Here is an 18,287-nt window from a genome sequence, read left to right as displayed (position 1 = left end):
TTTATAAAAAGATCAGTTTGCAGATTGTAATGTTTCTGATATTTTCAGTTTTTTTATTTTATAGTTCTTATAAACGACATTTACACATTTATAAACTAACTAAACTTAAAACGGACAAAAACAAACAATGATATCTAATTTGTCAACTCGGAAATAAAAGAATAAATCATTTATAGAGATAAAAATTTCTCCTTTTCTATATCTAGTCGCGGAATAATATTGATCGTTTTTGTTTTACACTTGGATATCTAGATAGTCAGCAGTTAATCGAAGTCACGGGTAATGTCTGGAAAATTACTCAGGCATCCGGGTAAGATCTGAAACACCTTGATGTCTGCCTGTAGACAGCATTACTCCCAAGTATTCACAGAGAATTCCAGAACAATTACATACCAGATATAAACAACCCTTTCCAGAATTTAATATAAGATTTTGGATATTTATTAAGTAACATCAAAAATTGCAACAAATTAATATTTTCTAATCAATTCTATTGCCTGAAGAATGCGTCATTAAAATTGAATGCAAGTTTTATAAAATTCTACGATATAATTTATCAATAAAGATTCGACGTTCTTTTATATATATATATAAAAAAAAATACATTTTCTATACGTTTATACTTTTTCAATTTTAAAGTCGTCAAGAAAGCACAGATTGAATTTTATCTTATTTTTATATTGTTATTAAACATTATATTTCCTTTCCGGAATTTTACATTATCACAAAGAACATCTCAACAAGAATTCTCAACCGTAATCCGCCCGAACATGCGCCAATAACAAATAGTAGCTACAATAAAAGAATAGAAACAGTCGCTCGAAGTTACTTCTTCGCGACTGTGCAGCGCGATGAAACATTCTTTTCAGGAATCGAATACAGAAACGTTGTCGGCCGCAAAAATCCAATAAAGACGATGCTCGTAAAGCGATGTCGAGGGAAAGAAAGAATTACCATACCAACGAGAATAATGCACGTCGTAATGTCACGATGGCGAATTATAACGGCAGATCTCGGTCACGTTCTTGGGACGTAGAATAGATACGGTTTTTCTCGACTGATTATAGATAAAACCGCGAGAACACCTAACAATTTCCACTATAATACCACGCGTAATTTAATATTTCATATGCGTAATTTAATATTATCAAATTATCTATCCACATACATTGCTCCACATGGATTGCAGTTTAAAATGTATTTTAAATCACATTATTTTGAATTGTTTAATAAAAGAAAACGATTTCTTGGTTTTATTCTATTGAGCTTCGATGACACTTGAATAACAACTGAAAGGATCGCTCGATTTGATACGCCGCATATAAGTTTATCGCAGCGCGACACGTACCCTTTATGATTTTCTCTTCCAGTAGTTACGGACTCCGTTTGAAAAGACAAAACACGCGAGTGCACATTTATGGACTCGATGCTCGCGCGCGGAGGCGAGCCTAGCTTGACAAAGAGCGTGCGGGAGCGTCGGAAGCGAAATGCAGCGCGGTATAATAGTGCGCCAGACAAATGTCGATGTGCGAGCAACAAGTGCCGAGAGGGCCGTCTACTTCTGACAATGAGCAGGAAATCTGGCCGGCTCTCTACGGATACGTGAGCAAGTAGGGGTGTAGGGGCGCGCGCCGGTCACAAAGAGGCATTGCAGTCACAATTAGTGATCACGCAAATTCAGGTCTCGTTCTATTCAGCGACAGCTTGTCTCTATACGGGAGTCCTCAACATCGGTATTTCGCTCGGCAGCGGAATCGAATCGCGCCGGAGTACGAGAGCGCGCTTTGTTATAAGAAGCGTCGGAATAGAGTACGAATTGAATCAGTCATACCGGAAGAGTCCTTCACAAAAGCACGTTTTACGGCGAAGAAGAGGTGAAATAAATGTGGTAAAATGATATTCTCGCGGGAAAAAAGCGATCGAGAATGTTGGGGAAACAATACGCCGCACTTGCCGGTGATGGTTTTATCATGGATTACGCATGTCGGATTGGTTTCGAAAAGATCGACGACCCGTGAATTAAAACAAATATTTGGCATTTCGCAAAAATGTAGATAATTCAATTCGGACACGCAACTATATTTTATTGCAGTCAAAAAAAATTTATTTTGAAAGAGAGGTATTTATATTTTATTACGGAAAATACGTTATCCATTTCGATTGACGCTGAACCGTAAGAAGATTGCATCGGTCGATATTTATTCATGATCACGAGTACGTGAACATGCGAAACGGCATGCAAATTGTTTAATATATGTGTATAAAAAAAATCCACCACGCAGCTTGTCGTGCGCGCGGAGAGCCGTGTTACGAACGTAATAATCGGTAATTGATAATTGAGGAAATATGCGATGGATAAGGGGAATAATAGCGAGCCGGCGCTTCGCGCGCAGCGGCCAAGTAAACGATATATTAATTCTACAAATGTATACGCTTATCTGCCTCCTCGATCGCGTTTTTACAGCTTACACGCGATACAGGCATTAAAAAAGAATTCGATATGTATCGCCGCGTCATTAGTACGCCGCTCGATCTATCGCGTACCCCGTAACTCGTTTTGTATTCGTGACAGGTGTAATTTAGAAATCGAACGGGGTACTTAGTGCGAGACTCGAGCGCGAGATATCGTCCGAGGATCGTATAAAAGAAAACACTAAACAGCAGCGGCGAGATTTCGCTCGATTTATACGCTATTTACACAGACGCAAGCGGGAGAGCACATAAACAATCTGAGTGAGATTTTTAATTACGAGATGGCTTCAGACATGCTCGGAGCAAATTAAATCCTGCGAATGTTGTAATACATTCGTAGATCATCTCTCTCTTTTCATTTATAATAATTAAAAAAATTAATTATTAATTTATTTCAATGTCAGTCGATATTATATTGCCGCGTTTATGCAGTGTACAATTATGTTATTATTCCGGCCTGACATTGACGTATCGCGATACACCGGAGTGAGCTGTGAAGTAGTTACGTGTACCGCAAGTTTAACAAAATGCTGTACAAAGAACAACGGATAATCATTTAATGATTAATATATTTGTGTATTAATGAATATTAATGTTATAAAATGTACAATTATGCCATTATTCGATTTTGATGTGTCACGGCAAAGCGATATAGTACGAAGTAATTGTACATCTGTTTCATGAATACGCTAAAAGCCTTAATGGTACACGAACAACGATTGTCAAGCCACATTGATTAGCGCTAACTTTGCATAATTAAATTTCTCTGAACGATCATCTCATAGCGGAAGCTTCATCTGGAATAGATAAATGTTTCCTAGGCAACGTTATCGAATTACGATTAGCATGTTAATCGGAATACCACGTTTGTAATGCAAGCCCCATTTTTGTTATCTCTACTTAATTCCCAACTTTGCAAAATATTACTTTAAAGAGATATTATTAATATTAAGTTTTGATTGAGGAAAACGCGAAAAATTTTTCGCGCGCTCCTTCAAACTTTTCGGGCAACGTTTCATCGTCGGCGAGTGTCCAGTCGACATCGTTTATTGACTAATACGTGATTAGGTGGGCATCTAAGAGGCGGATTTATGATTGTTCGATGCTCCAACGTTACGTTCAAATCTGATTCTAAGATCGGCGTGGATGTTTCGGGTTCCTCGGTAGTGGTGGATGGTTGGAAAATGGAATCGATTCTGTTCTTCACGGCATCCTTGATTGTCTGCCCGATGTTGTTCAATGTGTTTCCGATATTATCCAAGACAGAACGTCTCGCTCGGAGGTTGCTGCCTTGTGCGGCGCACGTCAAAGCGGCGAGCAGCAAAAGCACGCTCAGGAAACGGTGAAGGAAATAAAATCTCATTTCTGTGTCTTCTTGAAAGTGCGGAAAGTGCCACCTTAAATAAGTAAAGATGCTCGATATATTGTTAAGAAAAATTCCAGTTTAGTGCGCCGACAAACTTATAGCGTGGAATATCTTTCAATTTATAGTTCTGTACTTTTCCTATTCTTTAATTTATAACTGTACATACAATTCACAATTTATTAATATCCCAATGTTTCAAAACACAGCTCGTCAAAAGAATTATTATTCTTCTAAGTTTATTTTAAAGCCTTTCTCTTTTTCTCTTTCTCTCCCTCCTTTCTGTAATCGAGAAGGGAGAACGATAGTTCTAGGATACCTTATATCCCTGTGGCGCTATAAACATCTATGCGTATAAACATCTGAGTATTAGATGACATCGAATAATCATGATACGATCATGTCAATTTACCTTACATTTTTTTTACGACTGTGCAGAGCAATAAAAGAACTCGTAAATGCAAAACTCCTTATGTAATATCTATATGTATAATAAAAAGAGAGGCAGCTCGCAAACTTACAATTAAATAGACGGCTGATACTCGGTGGTGCCTATGTAAAATCACGGTGAAATGCGCACACCCTCTCGCGCTTTATCTATTCGCCAGCTGTATCTGAAAGTAGTACGCAATCGTGGATTGTAAGTTACGTGCCACGGAAAACGATGAATGGGTTGTCAGAAATGAGTTGTTCGGATCACGCGGTGGAAGGCTCTTATCACTCGGAATGAAGTAAAATACGAGCCCGCTCAGAAACATTTATGGGCATGTGCTCAATAATGCTTCCTCGCCCCTGTCTGCGCCTAGTCACGCGATTGCGCTCTCGTCGTGAGCGCGAATTCTGTATATGTAATATAATACACACTATGTATCCTGCGCGTATAACGCAGCGTCCAACGCAATTTGTAACGTGAAACCAAATATTATTATGGTGTATCATTTAGTAAATGTATTGTCTGTCGCATCACAAACAGATTCCGCTATTTTAGACATCATTGAAAAACCGATCTTGCTATGTAAAAATTTATATTGTTATTTAAAAAAAATATTTGTTTCTTAAATAACGCATTATTTCTCTTATCGAAATTTAAAAAATCTAAAATTTTAGATAACGATATGCTCACCGGAATTGTAATGTTTCGCTTTGTGTCGCAGAAAGGAACTTTAAGACAATAAGTTCAATGTTAATTGGAAATAATGAAAACAACTTATTAAGCTCAAGTTTATGTTAAACATATCAGAGAGTAGAATGTAGAACATGAGATGTCGATAGAACGGAGCTTATCAAATGTTTTGCAAAATGTGATAAAACTTGACATGACCCGCTGCAACAAAACTGATAACTCATTCTTGATTTATGCACTTCATCCATGTAACGATTGTAAAGAAGTTTTATTGCACTTTCCAAGATATTTGTTCATTTATTTTCTTCGTAAAATTCAGTATCGAGAATCGATCTGGTATAATGAGTAGTATTATAAAAAAATTTTTTGCTTTACTGAGCACTTTATTTTTTTTCAATCACGAGATTGCAGCGTGTTAATTAACAGCAAAATTGTGTGCATAGAGAGTGAGTAAAATTGTGTACATATAGAATATTTTAAAACAGAAGAAACTGATATTAAAACGTGTTTTTTATTATTAAAATTGTTTCCGTAATTTATTTTTAGCAATAACATAATTAAGTATAAATACTCATTAAAATATAATATCATTTGAAACGTAAAAGATTATATAGAATCAGGCTTTCACATAGAATCAAGCAAATAAGAAGCTTAATTAAGTCTGAATGAAACTATATTTTATCGAGAATTGAAATTGACGTTTTATAATTAAAAAATAAATGACAAAGACTGCAATAGTTTTTGCTAATGCCAATAACCGATTAATTTTCAACAAACAGAAATCGATTTGTCAAGGAATACGGCAAAGAGAGTTATTGTCTCTATTTCTTTAGAATAATAACTTCAATCAGCGCTGCACGGAGGTGTTAGACAAATGAAGGTAAGAAAACCGAAGGAAAAGAGCGTATGTCAAAAGTACGCGAGAAAGGATTCCCCACCTGGTTACGTTTTTGCACTTTGTATGCCAACGACGTTTTATATCCTGCTGGTAGCTAGCGGTAAAAACCCGTCGTACCCGCTCACAATGTAATAAACTCACTTCCAGGACGAATAACGAACGTTATTCACGGGGGAACGCGGAGTCCGTAGTGAAGGCTTTCTTTGAGCGACGGCGAGACGTAAATGCGAGAGTTTTCCCGGCCAAGAGTCTCTCGCGCTTCTCTCACCAACGACGACGTATCGTTTTTTAACGGACGGGTCAAAGAGCGCCGTTTTATCGAAGCGAACGGTATCTACGATTCCGAGCGCGAGATAGACGCTCTATATATATCGCACATTTTATTTATATTATTCTCTTGCTCTCTCGCGTTACCATGTTCTAACTTTTATTATTGCTCGGAATTCCTCGTTATTAGGTTTGACTGGTAAATTCCCGCTATTTTTTTCTGTCTCTTTGACCGCGGCAAACATATGCATATACATGTATGCCTTGGCTTAAAAATCCCGCGCATCCTTTTATGTACAGATTCTTTGATCAATATGCAGTCGATTTTGTTTTAACATAAACGCCGAGGTAATAATAGCTTTTGCGTAAAGATCAATGAAAGAAAATAATAATATTTATTTAATCTCAAGATGTTTTAAGCAAAATATCAAGTACTTTGATTACTTTGAGAATTAATTACGGAATGGATTTAAAATTAAATATAAAACGGTTGCAAAAGAATCCGGTGCGGTGGAATCTGCTTTGCGTTTATAAAATTCTTTGTAAATTGGTTAAATAATCCGCAGAGAAAAGATTTCTACACTCTTATAATAAGCGATTTCTTTTTGTACGCACGCGTTTCGCATTAAATAAATTTCTGTGCATAAAAAGACATAAAACATTTGATATAATTAAAGAGTTCAGGTTGCTCGTTAAACCGAATTATTTAACCAACATACGTTATATGTGTTTTTATTATTGGATATTCTGTTTTGCCAGCCGTAATCTGACGCGACTAAAGGTCTCACGCGTCGACTCATGTGCAATACAAAATCCGTACACACGAATAACATGCGCCCGCGTATTAAAAAGCAGCTAGAGCGATGTAGATAGCTAACTGTGTTGCCAACATACATTCGTATTGGATTTTATGTTACGTTTACACGCTTGAGCTTTACAGAAATCGCCAAAAACCTGTGTAAACATTTTTTTTCGCAAATATTTTATCAAATTCGCGAGAAAGTTTGTTTATGATGCAATCAATAAGCGTCATTTATACTGAAGTAGTTGGCGTTGTATCTAAATGACATCTGCACATGTGTCGTCCATTAAAAAAAGGTAATAAGAGTGGCATAGCTAATTGCACGCGACGTAACGATTAAATGCGACTCAATGGAATGCGAATGCGAGTCGCGGAAAAAGTACTGGCAAGTAAGTGTTCTTATCGATCGGCGGGGATTTAATACAACGGGTATATTGATAAAATGTCACTCAGGGCTCTCAAATATTGTTCACGTTAAAGCGATAACGGCACGTAAAGCTTTTATTGGTCGTCGAACGAAGCAGTCGCATCGGTGAATATTGCAGCGCGTCGCGAAGAAGTTTCGCGCTGCGAAGGAAGATCTGGTAAATAATTCAAGTTCAGTCTTCCGTGGGAGTTTCTTCAAAATGTTTTCGCAAACATTCATTTGATATGCAAAATATTTTCGTGTCAATCTATTCTCTTCGCAAATAAATTATTAAATGCGAAATTACAAACATAAATAATAAATGACAAGTTGCTTCTCTCTGAATTATTCTACGATTATTAGTACAAAATTAATCAATATCATTTCGCGCGATATTGATTTGTCCATATTACAGTTTTTTTTCATCACTAAAGCTACAAAAATAAAAGTCCATGACGTTTTTGCTGTTAGATTCAGAAATAAAAATGTACAATCGCTGCCACAGCAAACGTTGCTTGGAAACTGCGAGCATGCTAATTGGAATCTGCTCTTTATGGTCGTTCAAACGCAAAATAATTTCTTATGGCGTACTTGAGAGTGAGAGATTTAATTGCTCAAGTTTGCTGTTTGATAAATCTTGTATCTTGTACGTTTCAAGCGTTGCATCAAAGTATTTCATCGTGTCCGAAATAGTTAGAGTCGCGAGAAGTTCCAGACAATATTTTTTCACAGACCAGAGTAGTTCAAATTTTTGAATTATTAATTCTGGAACTTTACTGGTGTTCTATATTTTCAATTTTTATTAAGTGTTCTGATATTTCTAATTATTGTAATGTACATTTTTAAATATGCAAAATAAATATAAATAAAAAAATTCTAAAAAATAATTTGTATGCAAAAATTCGTCTCGCACAAAAGACAATTTTATCGATTTTATCCAGAACTGCTCATTAGAAATAATCTAATTTGTCTTTGAAAGTTCGGTGATCAAGAGATTAGGTCGGTGCGATGGTAAACGAGCTTAATTACATTAACCTTAATTTAATCGCTCTAAGTCCATCGTGCTTCATAATTATGTGTCCGGTAATGACCTTAAATTATGGGACAACAAATCAGGCTGTTTAAGCGGCATGTAATTTACCAATATTTGCGCGTATCGATCCGCGCGTCCAGGGCCATTTACATCGCTCTCATGCACGTCGATGCAACTTCCGAAAACGGAAATTGCATTCGCCGAATGACAATGTGGAAAGTTTAATTCCTCGCTTGGTGCTTTCATTAAGCCCTTAAATACTTTACATTCACGCGCGCTCAAATCGTTAGTGTAATTTATGCGCTTTTTATGCTTTAACCGGTCACCGTAGCAAATATTTCATCCGTGTTGATCGTTTTTCAGAAGCATAAAAGCTATATGACATAAACATAAATTTAATAGTCACAGAGATCTCAAATGTTTTTGATTATAATTTGTGCATTTTAAATTAATACTTTGTTAATTTGTCCAATCATATTTCATCTACAATTGAGAGTAAAATAACTGTTTAATTAATTTTGTAGAATACTTTTATCACTGGGATTTTGCTAAAAATGTGATGCCATCCTTCCTTCCTTTGGGATTACGCCGGTTAGTTTAACGTTGTAGAATTATGATACCGTCGAGTCAGAAATTTATGTTTAGCTGTACGAAAAAAATTCACCGAGGCTCTATCATCGTCGAGGTTTTATTTTCGTGAACAAAATTTTTATCATCACTGACAATCGCATCTACAATAGGAACGTTTTTAATATATTCATGCATGACTCTTCACGTTCATCTTCACGAGCGGGTATACAGAAAGTGATTTATAAAAGGAAGAGTATAACGTGTACGATAAACTCAATTCTCTACGGTAAAATCTGCGTGAAAAAAAAATCTCAGGCAGTTAATCACTTCGAAGTTAATTAGCGCATGATTAATTAACTGTATGTCAAAGTATCAAATCGACCGATCTCTCTGGAGTTCGCTGACTTCAGTTTGGAACTTCGGGTTAATTAGCCTTTAGTTGATGCATAACGAGTAAATTACGAAGATCACAGTAGCTTATGCATAAATATAAGTATAGCTACATTGTCAATAGTTTTATTCAACATTGCTATGTGAAATCTTTAAATCAATACACCGACAGCTCCAATCACCGATTAATTCTTTTATTCAATTTAGTAATAATGTAATTATTACTAAATGTAACAATACGAAGCGATCTATTTGCTCAAGTATTGCAATGTGAAGTGAACATTTCGAGAAATTTATTTAATAAAATAGAAATCGAAGTAACGAGAGATGAGAATTATAAATTATTTCGATAGTTATTCATAAATTTGATAACATACATTCGGCATAAATTTGTATATCGATGATTCATTAAAGCGCGCATTTGCACCACTGAAGTTTATCTGACGAGCCATTTGAACTGGATCAATATTTTGAATATTTTATTTCGTGAATATTTCTTTTTAATTATAACTCATCTATTTATTAATTTGTATATATTATAATATATTAAGTAGAAACATAAAATATATCAGAATATAATTTATATTATGATATATGCTTAATTTTTTTTAATTCTGAGCACTTAAATATCAAACTTTATGCAAGTATGAAAACATTATATTTAATACTCTTTTTTATTTTCATAGTCCAAAATGCTTACTTTATAATATGTTGAAAATTATAGCGTGTAAAAATGTACGTGCTTTTTCCAGCACATGGAAATTGGAGCATCCCGTTTATCGACGACAGAATCTCGTAGAACAGGTATTTGCGCGCGCGCGCGCGCGTATAACAATATTATTTATACAAATTTACCTACTATCAAAATATTTTCGACTGATAGTAACTTACTTATATGAAGAAACATGGGTAAGACTTTATCTTGTGAGATGAAATTAGAAAGTAATAAAAAATGATGTTATATGAATAAATGATGTCATCTATAATTTTATACTGCAAAAACTACTTGAATACTTTTATACATTTAGTATTTATTTTAGCTCTTTTTCTCTTACCAAGGGAGTTTGCTGCTCGACTGCTGATCTACTGCGCCATACTTGAATTGGAACATGGTAGATGTCATCCAGAGTTTGTCGCAAAGCTTGTTCGATTATGATATTTTAAATAATTCTAATCTCATTAGTAACTTTGGTAAAAATATTTGTAAAATAATTTTGTTAGTAAAAAACATGTAAGCAATAAGAATCATAAAAAATGCAATAGTTTTACATATTTTGCAAAATGAATACTATTTTTTATCTTAAACCATTGTTTAAAAAGATATAAATTGAAAGAAATGAATACTATAACACTAGTAAAATTGAAAAAAAAAGAAAATCTGAATATAATGCACGTATAATGCCATAATATATTATCTCTATGTGAATAAGCTGCAGCATCCTATCGCGTTATACATCTTTATAATCTTGTTAACCTAATAATAATATATTAATTGCTTTACTGCGATAATATAATCATTTTGCGGAGAATTATTTTACACAACCATATGTTTTGTAAAAACCAATTGCATTTACTTAATGCTCACTTACAGACACTATTGTGCTAATCTAATACTTGTTTTCTCTATTGAAACTTTAAATTGTTATTTAAAATAATTTTAAAAAATTAAAAAAAGTTTGTTCTATTTTAAAGAAATAAAAATTCTCAACACATATGACACGAAAAAGAAAGATTTTATCAACCAAAAGATAGTTGCACGAAAATATAGCGTTTACACCTTACTGTCTCTTCACGTGAAAATTTCAATCTTATTTTAGTCTGTTGCCGACGCGATCGATATTAAGCGACATAACGTGTGTTGCATGCGATTAGGAAATTCTCGCAAAATTAAATTTCCACGAGACTGAACGTAGTTTATGTCCCGTTATAGGTATATACTATAATATATCGCGCGAGATGAGAGAGACAATAATCTTGCTGCGCGCGCTCGCATCGGGGATCGCATGATACATAACAAATTCCCAATCACGACCCCGACTATCAAACGTGGGATGTGAATCTCTCTCTCTCTTCCTCTTCCCCCTCCCCCCCCCTCCTCCCACCCCCTCTTTCTCTCTTTCTGTTTGTCTCTGTAGTAGATGAGCAAACAATCGGTTGACATAAGCGAACAACGTATCGATAATCGTCGACTGAAAGCAGTGATGCAAATTGGAACTAAGGTAATGCCATGGACGATGTCATCGTTCTCTGATAGGACTTCCCCTTGCGTGTGTTTATATATATACATATAGATATATTCGCGTGTGTGGATGTGTGCGGCTTTGGAACGCGAACCGCGCGCATACAACACGAACGCAGTTGGCGCACACGTGGCGCGGTCGTGTATATGCGGTATACGTATGATTTGCCGGAATCGGCTTTGCGGTCGACCAGCGAATATATCACTGCAGCTTTTGTAGCTTTGATTCCGATCGCCGACGAGAATGAGGGTCAGCGGTGCACCGCTCGGCTATTTTTGTGCCGTAGGTACCTCTCCGAAATGAAGCCCCCGCATTGGCTTTCGCGCTGTTCCGCTCTCGCGATCGTTGCCGGCGGCACTCTCTCTCGAAAATTGCCACTTCGAGGGAAGATATATCAAGAGGGATTTAATCCCTTGATGCACGGGTTTCGAGTACTATTCACGCCCCCGACGTAAACAATTGTTATCTTTTATGGTACAGAAACATACGGATTATCGCGCTTCAACATTAGGATTATTGCACATTGTATTAATTTCGAGCGCGATTATTTATGAAAAGGTATTGAGAAAAATAGCGTTAATTTCCGCTTCGGAATAATAGCGAAATAAATACTCTCGCGGCGGCCTTAGTATCGTATCGTAGATCTGAATAAGTAAAAGACCATCAACCTCATTTCAGCGCAGCAAAAGTGAAACGATATAATCCGTTATTCTTGGAAATTGCAGAAAAAACTCCGGACCACCTGGCGCGCGATGGACTTCTCTCGTTTCCATTTTAAAGCCACACGGATTTGCATTTAAGTCAGTTGATACGGCCGTATGCATCAAAACTTCGGAATCTCTGTTAAGCTATTAAGCATGACTATCTTTTTTTTTCTCTCTCTCTATTTTAAGGGCAAGCAATAAAAATAGAGCTAAAGTTCCTTTCTAATCTGTGTATTAACAAAAAGCATGAAGGCTCGTTCGAGTCGAGCAGACTTCACAGCATCGCCGTGTTATCAAGTTTAACTGCAGTAGTCGTGGCTTAACGAAGTTAAACAAGAAATTAGATTACAGCGGAGGATGATCTCAAGCGGCGCATTAACAAACATGCCTCGTTACATGACCATCTTCTTTGGGACGAGCGGGAGTCGTCGATCCACCTTATCTACTCGCGATCCCATTGTGCCCGGGCGCTTTAACGAGTGCCGATGGGACTCGTGAGCACGGTGGCGCAAGAAAGAAGGGTTGAAAGAAGCGACGGTCGCCGGGCGGGGAGGGACACGTAAGTCGTCGGGTAAAAGGGAGGACTCTCTTTTCGCGGCCGGTATTAAAGCTATCCCGCGTAGCTGGCACTGAAGAGTCTCCGGGGAGCGTCACGGCATTCGCCGCGACTCCCGAAGGATTTAAAGAATGGAAAAGCTCGCGTACAACTCTTCGTGTACAACACACGGCGCGCGCGCGCGCGCGCGAGCGAGCGAGCGCGACGAAGCTAAGGAGGATAGAACTCCTCGTCGCGACCGTATAGTCGCGTAAATAAAAATAACGTCGCTCCCTGCAAGAGACGGGTGGTAAATGAGCCGCTCCTGGTGGATCATTTGTCACCACGCCCCGAGCCGAGCGCGCCTGATATTACCGTTGTGAGCCGAGGGTGTCATTATGCGACGTCGGTCGATCATCAGGCACGTAGCGTTTATGCGGACGTTAATTGTTGCTATTATTTCACGTTAGTGTACATCCGCGGTGGCGGTCGGAAACAGCGGTTGTTCGCAGATGAAGAAGCCGTTCGTTATGGCAATACACTCTTGCGCGTACACGCACGCGCAGCAGACTGCCTTGTCTATTAAATTATTTATATTTCTTGTCGAATGTTTAACAGAAACATTACGTGTCCATAAATTTAAAGATTCTCATATATCATAATAATTTCTAATTATTGCAATCATGTTGCTTTAATTATTGACGTTCACGAGCAGGACGCGCGCAATGATGGATAATTTATCAATTCAACCATTAGCGGTAATTATGGTTCACGGTGTTAGCGGTGCTATGGTTTCGTCCATTTTAGAAGAAAAAATATTATTGATGACTGACCGGGTAATTATATGATGATGTTCTTTAATCATAAATGCCATATTTATAAAATAGCAGAAATGAGGTATAATCCCAAGGATGATAAAAACAAAACGTACAGGCGCTTTAATTAACTTTTTGTACTGCATTTTAGAAATTCTGAGATAATTTTATACGCTACACACGTTTATTATATAAAATTAATAAATTGTGGAAACAAACTTTCGATTTCGCGTATTAAACTGCGGAAAACGAGTTCGGCCAAATGCATTCGCGCGGTAAATCTACAGATCGTTATGCGCCACGATTCTATTCGGCGATGGCGAATTAAAAGTTCCGGACAGTATAACGGTATGCTTTATGGCGTGCCGCGCGGCGGAAAACACGGCAGAACATTTTAGCGTTGTGGAGTTTTTTTCCCACATGACTTGTAACTTCTGCGAAAGCGACTTGGAACTTTCGGTATACGCGGTACGCGGCGCTCTGTGAAATACGACGGGATGCCATTAAAAGAGCTAATGAGTATATACGCCGTGTTACGCGTTTCTGCTTTAAGCGAACATTCCACCGAGATTTGACGTTTCGCGCGAGTACCGCATACTCATACCGGAGTTATCGTTGCGTCTCGCGTGTATGTTATACAGATTATACGATTCTGTAAAACAGGAAAGGTTCCTCCGGCTTTTTAATTAAAATCTGAAGTATGCGCATGTTATGCGAAATTTCTTATATCGCCACAGAAATGCCGGAAATATTACTGCTAATTGTAATGTCATATAATATAATGTAAAATTGTTGCACTTGAATTCTTGATATTAAATCAATGTGTACAATAACATTGTTGATTTCATAAATGGACAGATATTTAAGTGGCCAAGTAACCAAAACAAAATACATTTATAATTCAGAGCTTGAGAAGGAGATATATTTATATAAAAAATCCCGAAGATCGGAAAGTGAGAAATGTTCCTCGTAAAATATTATATACGCTATAAAGAGCTAATAAGGTTACGCCGACGACGTGGTCAGCGATCTTGTATCATCGATACTTTGGGATAGGAAAAAGCTACGATTCCTCCGAATTGACTGTCACAAATGTGGTCCACCTCCGCGTCACAATCGAGCGAGGAGGCTCGCAGAACGAGGCGACGTTATCGTTCGCAGGCACGCTTGCTTTTTTCATCCCTTCGAGACTCGCCGCATTAGCGGCAAGCACCCCCATTTTTGCGCCTTTGGCGAAGTTCTCGACGCAGAAGCGATAGCGGCTTTGGGCCTCTCTGACGCGAACGTTTGTCGAAGCAGAGAATTGTCGGTGAGCAGCGAGACAGGAAGAAAGCAGGAGAGAGAAGGAGAAAGAAAGCTCTGGATAGAAACAAAAAGAGAGGGCGGATAAAGCGACGCGGGAGGGGATCACTCATGGCGTTCGAGAATGGGTCGGTGCGACCAGCATTGGGGAACGGATCAGCGTAAATAGTGGGCGAGTTTCCTGGATAGATATGTATACAGATAAATCGACAAATGTAACACGATGACGAAAGGGCAGCTTGATATACCGCAATGTCATTTTAATAGTGATTCACAGATATTCGTTATTGGCAAGCGAGGTAACACGAGTATCATTTTATTCCGGAAATTGTGTACATTCATATAATTAGTTAATTTTTAATTTACAAGCACTGGAATATTAATTTGATAGATAATTATACTTATAGATTAGTCTCTCCGAATTACGTTTGGCTTATTTCAGTACCGTAAAATTATTTTACATATAATGCACACACGCGACAGTGTGTGCCGCCACGGCCGTCGAAAAGAGAAGATATTTTAATGACAGATTCTTTTCGAAACTATTAGTAGGAATATTTATAATAAAATTGCTTTCACATTCCTATCATTTTTTGCATGTCACGAGAGAAGAACGTGGACATTTTACGCCGGAGCGTATCGAGGAGCCCGACAGAAAGAGTAGAAACAGGAGGAGTCGAATGAGCGAGTACGCTCTTGCAAAAGGACGCAATATCCTTCAGCAAGGATGGTCATTCGAATCGAGGAAGGGGGGGGGGAGGGGGTGGACAAATAGAAGGAAAGAGAAACACGAGACAAGAGAGCACGAAACGATCGCGCGAACGAGCTTAACGCGTTCACGATCGTTACGCCGCCGGCCGAAAGCACGTTCGGCGCACAATTCTCTCCGTTTGTAACGCAGACGCCGTTTAATAATTTCTGCGGAAGTTAACGGGCGCTCGTGTACTCCGGCGTGTACCGTGTTTTTTTAAATTCCCGCAAGTATTTCAGTGGCGGCGAGTTATTGCCGCGACAAGAGTAAATGGCACGCGGACGTGCCGCGCCGACGCTCGACTCGTTTGCGGGCGAACGTTAAGACTTAACGCGGAAAATTCCCCCGGAGACGCGACGGTACTAAAGTGGAACATGATCGCGCTTAGGGATATCGGTTTCTCGCGGACGCTGCGAGAATAATGTACGAATCGTCGAAAACTGCGTGCAACGCGAACACGTTATACTCGTTAGGACTTTATACCGATTCTCATACAAATGCTTCAGCAAGTTCAGTTGAAATATCTATCTTGTTGAGATGAATTCGATTCAGGGCAATGCTCTGAATTTTTAGACTTTTCAATCTGAAAGTCAGACATTTAGATTTTAAGATTTATTCATCCTCGTTTGTAACAATTAGGACAGAAGAAATAAGAACGAAAGAATAATTAACGATAGAGAAGAATAAATAAATGGAATACATTTAATTTATTTTGTCCTAATTTCTACAAATAAAAATTATACAAATATATATATTAGAAAGAAAGCAAGCGATCACGATATTTTTACATGCCCAATCGATAGCTCAACTTGTAGACGACTCTCCATTAACTTCGAAACGTTAAGGGCTCGAAATAAATTTTCTTTTGAAAATCCTGGATTCTTAAACACTCGAATCTCTAAATTTACGAATTCAAACGCTTGAATGAACGCAGATTCTGAAATTCATAGATCGATGGATTCATAGATTTGTGGATATACATAATTTTCGTATTCAAGATCCTTACATATGTAGACCCGCCAAGTTTCGTATTCCCAAATTTACAACTGCTTGATTCACAGAAATGGATACGCAGCACAGAAATGGATACGCAGCACAGAAATGAATACGCAGCACTTAAAACTGCAGCTTCTTTGATTCATAGGAGTTTCGAACTTCACTTACGCTTAAATTTACAGATCCTGAAATTTACACACGCTTGCATTCCTTGTGGTCGTAGAGCCTTTGATATACCGGGCACGCTAGACACATTGTTTCGCAAAGCTTCATATACAGATCACGTTTAATACTTCGCGATACGCTTATACCGTGGACATTTGCTACGCTCGCAGATGCCACAGCGTAAACAAAACGTTAATTTTCCAGAATGTTATTATATCGACGAGTTTTAGAGACGAATGCCGGAAATTTCTACGTTATCACTATGAGTTGTATCGAATTCCTCTAATCCTCATGATTGTGTTGCCCAAACGACAGAACGCATGTGTTATTCAGTGATCGCCTAAGCAATTAAGCTCGGGCACGGACGTTTCCAAATTGAGTTCGTGCCCAGTCGTTCGTGTTATAACGCTCAGCCTGGACATTAGTTATATCCTCGAAAAGAGCTTCGCGCGATTTACGGATATCAATTATTCCAGGAGCTTTAAAGGGAATACATTTTGCTGGCCTGTAAACGCGCGCCTCGTTTTTATGTGCTTATTTCGCGTATTTTTCCGGCTATATTTTATGAAAATAATTTTGCACTCTTTGACGATTTTTATAAAATATTCCATTTTATTTTATTCCAATTTTTGTATTCGGTTTTACGAAAAGATCTGTACAAAATATCATATTACAGATTAAAAAAAAGTAAAGACCAAATTTAGAAAAAAATTTATAATTTAATAATTAATTTAGGAATCAATTATTGGGAGAAATTAAAATTGAAAGAAACTGAGAAATAAACCAATCCAAATTAAATATTCACAACCTTTTGAATCTAAAAATGTTGAAGACGATTGCACATGCGCATGCATTTCCCCGGCAATTCGGTTTAAAAGGAACAGCGAAATGCATTACTCTTAATAGGTTCCGATGCAAGACTTTGAAGCTCACTACTCAGTCTCCGTCTTTCGTCATAGGAAAATCAAAAGCCGGCATGGGAACTGCTTGGCTCATAACCACTTAGGACCGGTCGCTCTTTTGAGCAAGAGTGCGGACCGAGCTGTGTTTTGCGTCTCGGCGGTCGCAGCATTCTGCGCCGCGGGACGTATGCGGTAGACATCTGTGCTACCGTGTCTCCCTTTTGGCTCCGTTTCCCTCAAATCCGTCGCGAGCTTTCAGCCCAGCATTAGCAAGTCTTATTCCGTAATGCTCGATACTGCATTTCGAATCCCGCGCTAGCGTGAACGCGGATCTGACGATGTGCAGAGTGTTTAAAATTATTTAATTGCAGCTTACATAAATAAGATTGTCAGAGATTACTTTATATATAATTCTAGCAGTCTTAAGAAGATTCTTGAAGACAGAGTTTCGAAAAAATTCTAAAAATCATATCAAATAGCTGCAATAAAAACGAATAAAGTGTCGATGAAATTTCTCGCGATAACAAATGTTACAAAAATATGCATAGAAATT

This window comes from Linepithema humile, chromosome 2, assembly GCF_040581485.1.
Source record: "Linepithema humile isolate Giens D197 chromosome 2, Lhum_UNIL_v1.0, whole genome shotgun sequence".
Taxonomy (NCBI): domain Eukaryota; kingdom Metazoa; phylum Arthropoda; class Insecta; order Hymenoptera; family Formicidae; genus Linepithema; species Linepithema humile.
Note: the sequence above shows the minus strand (reverse complement) of the source record.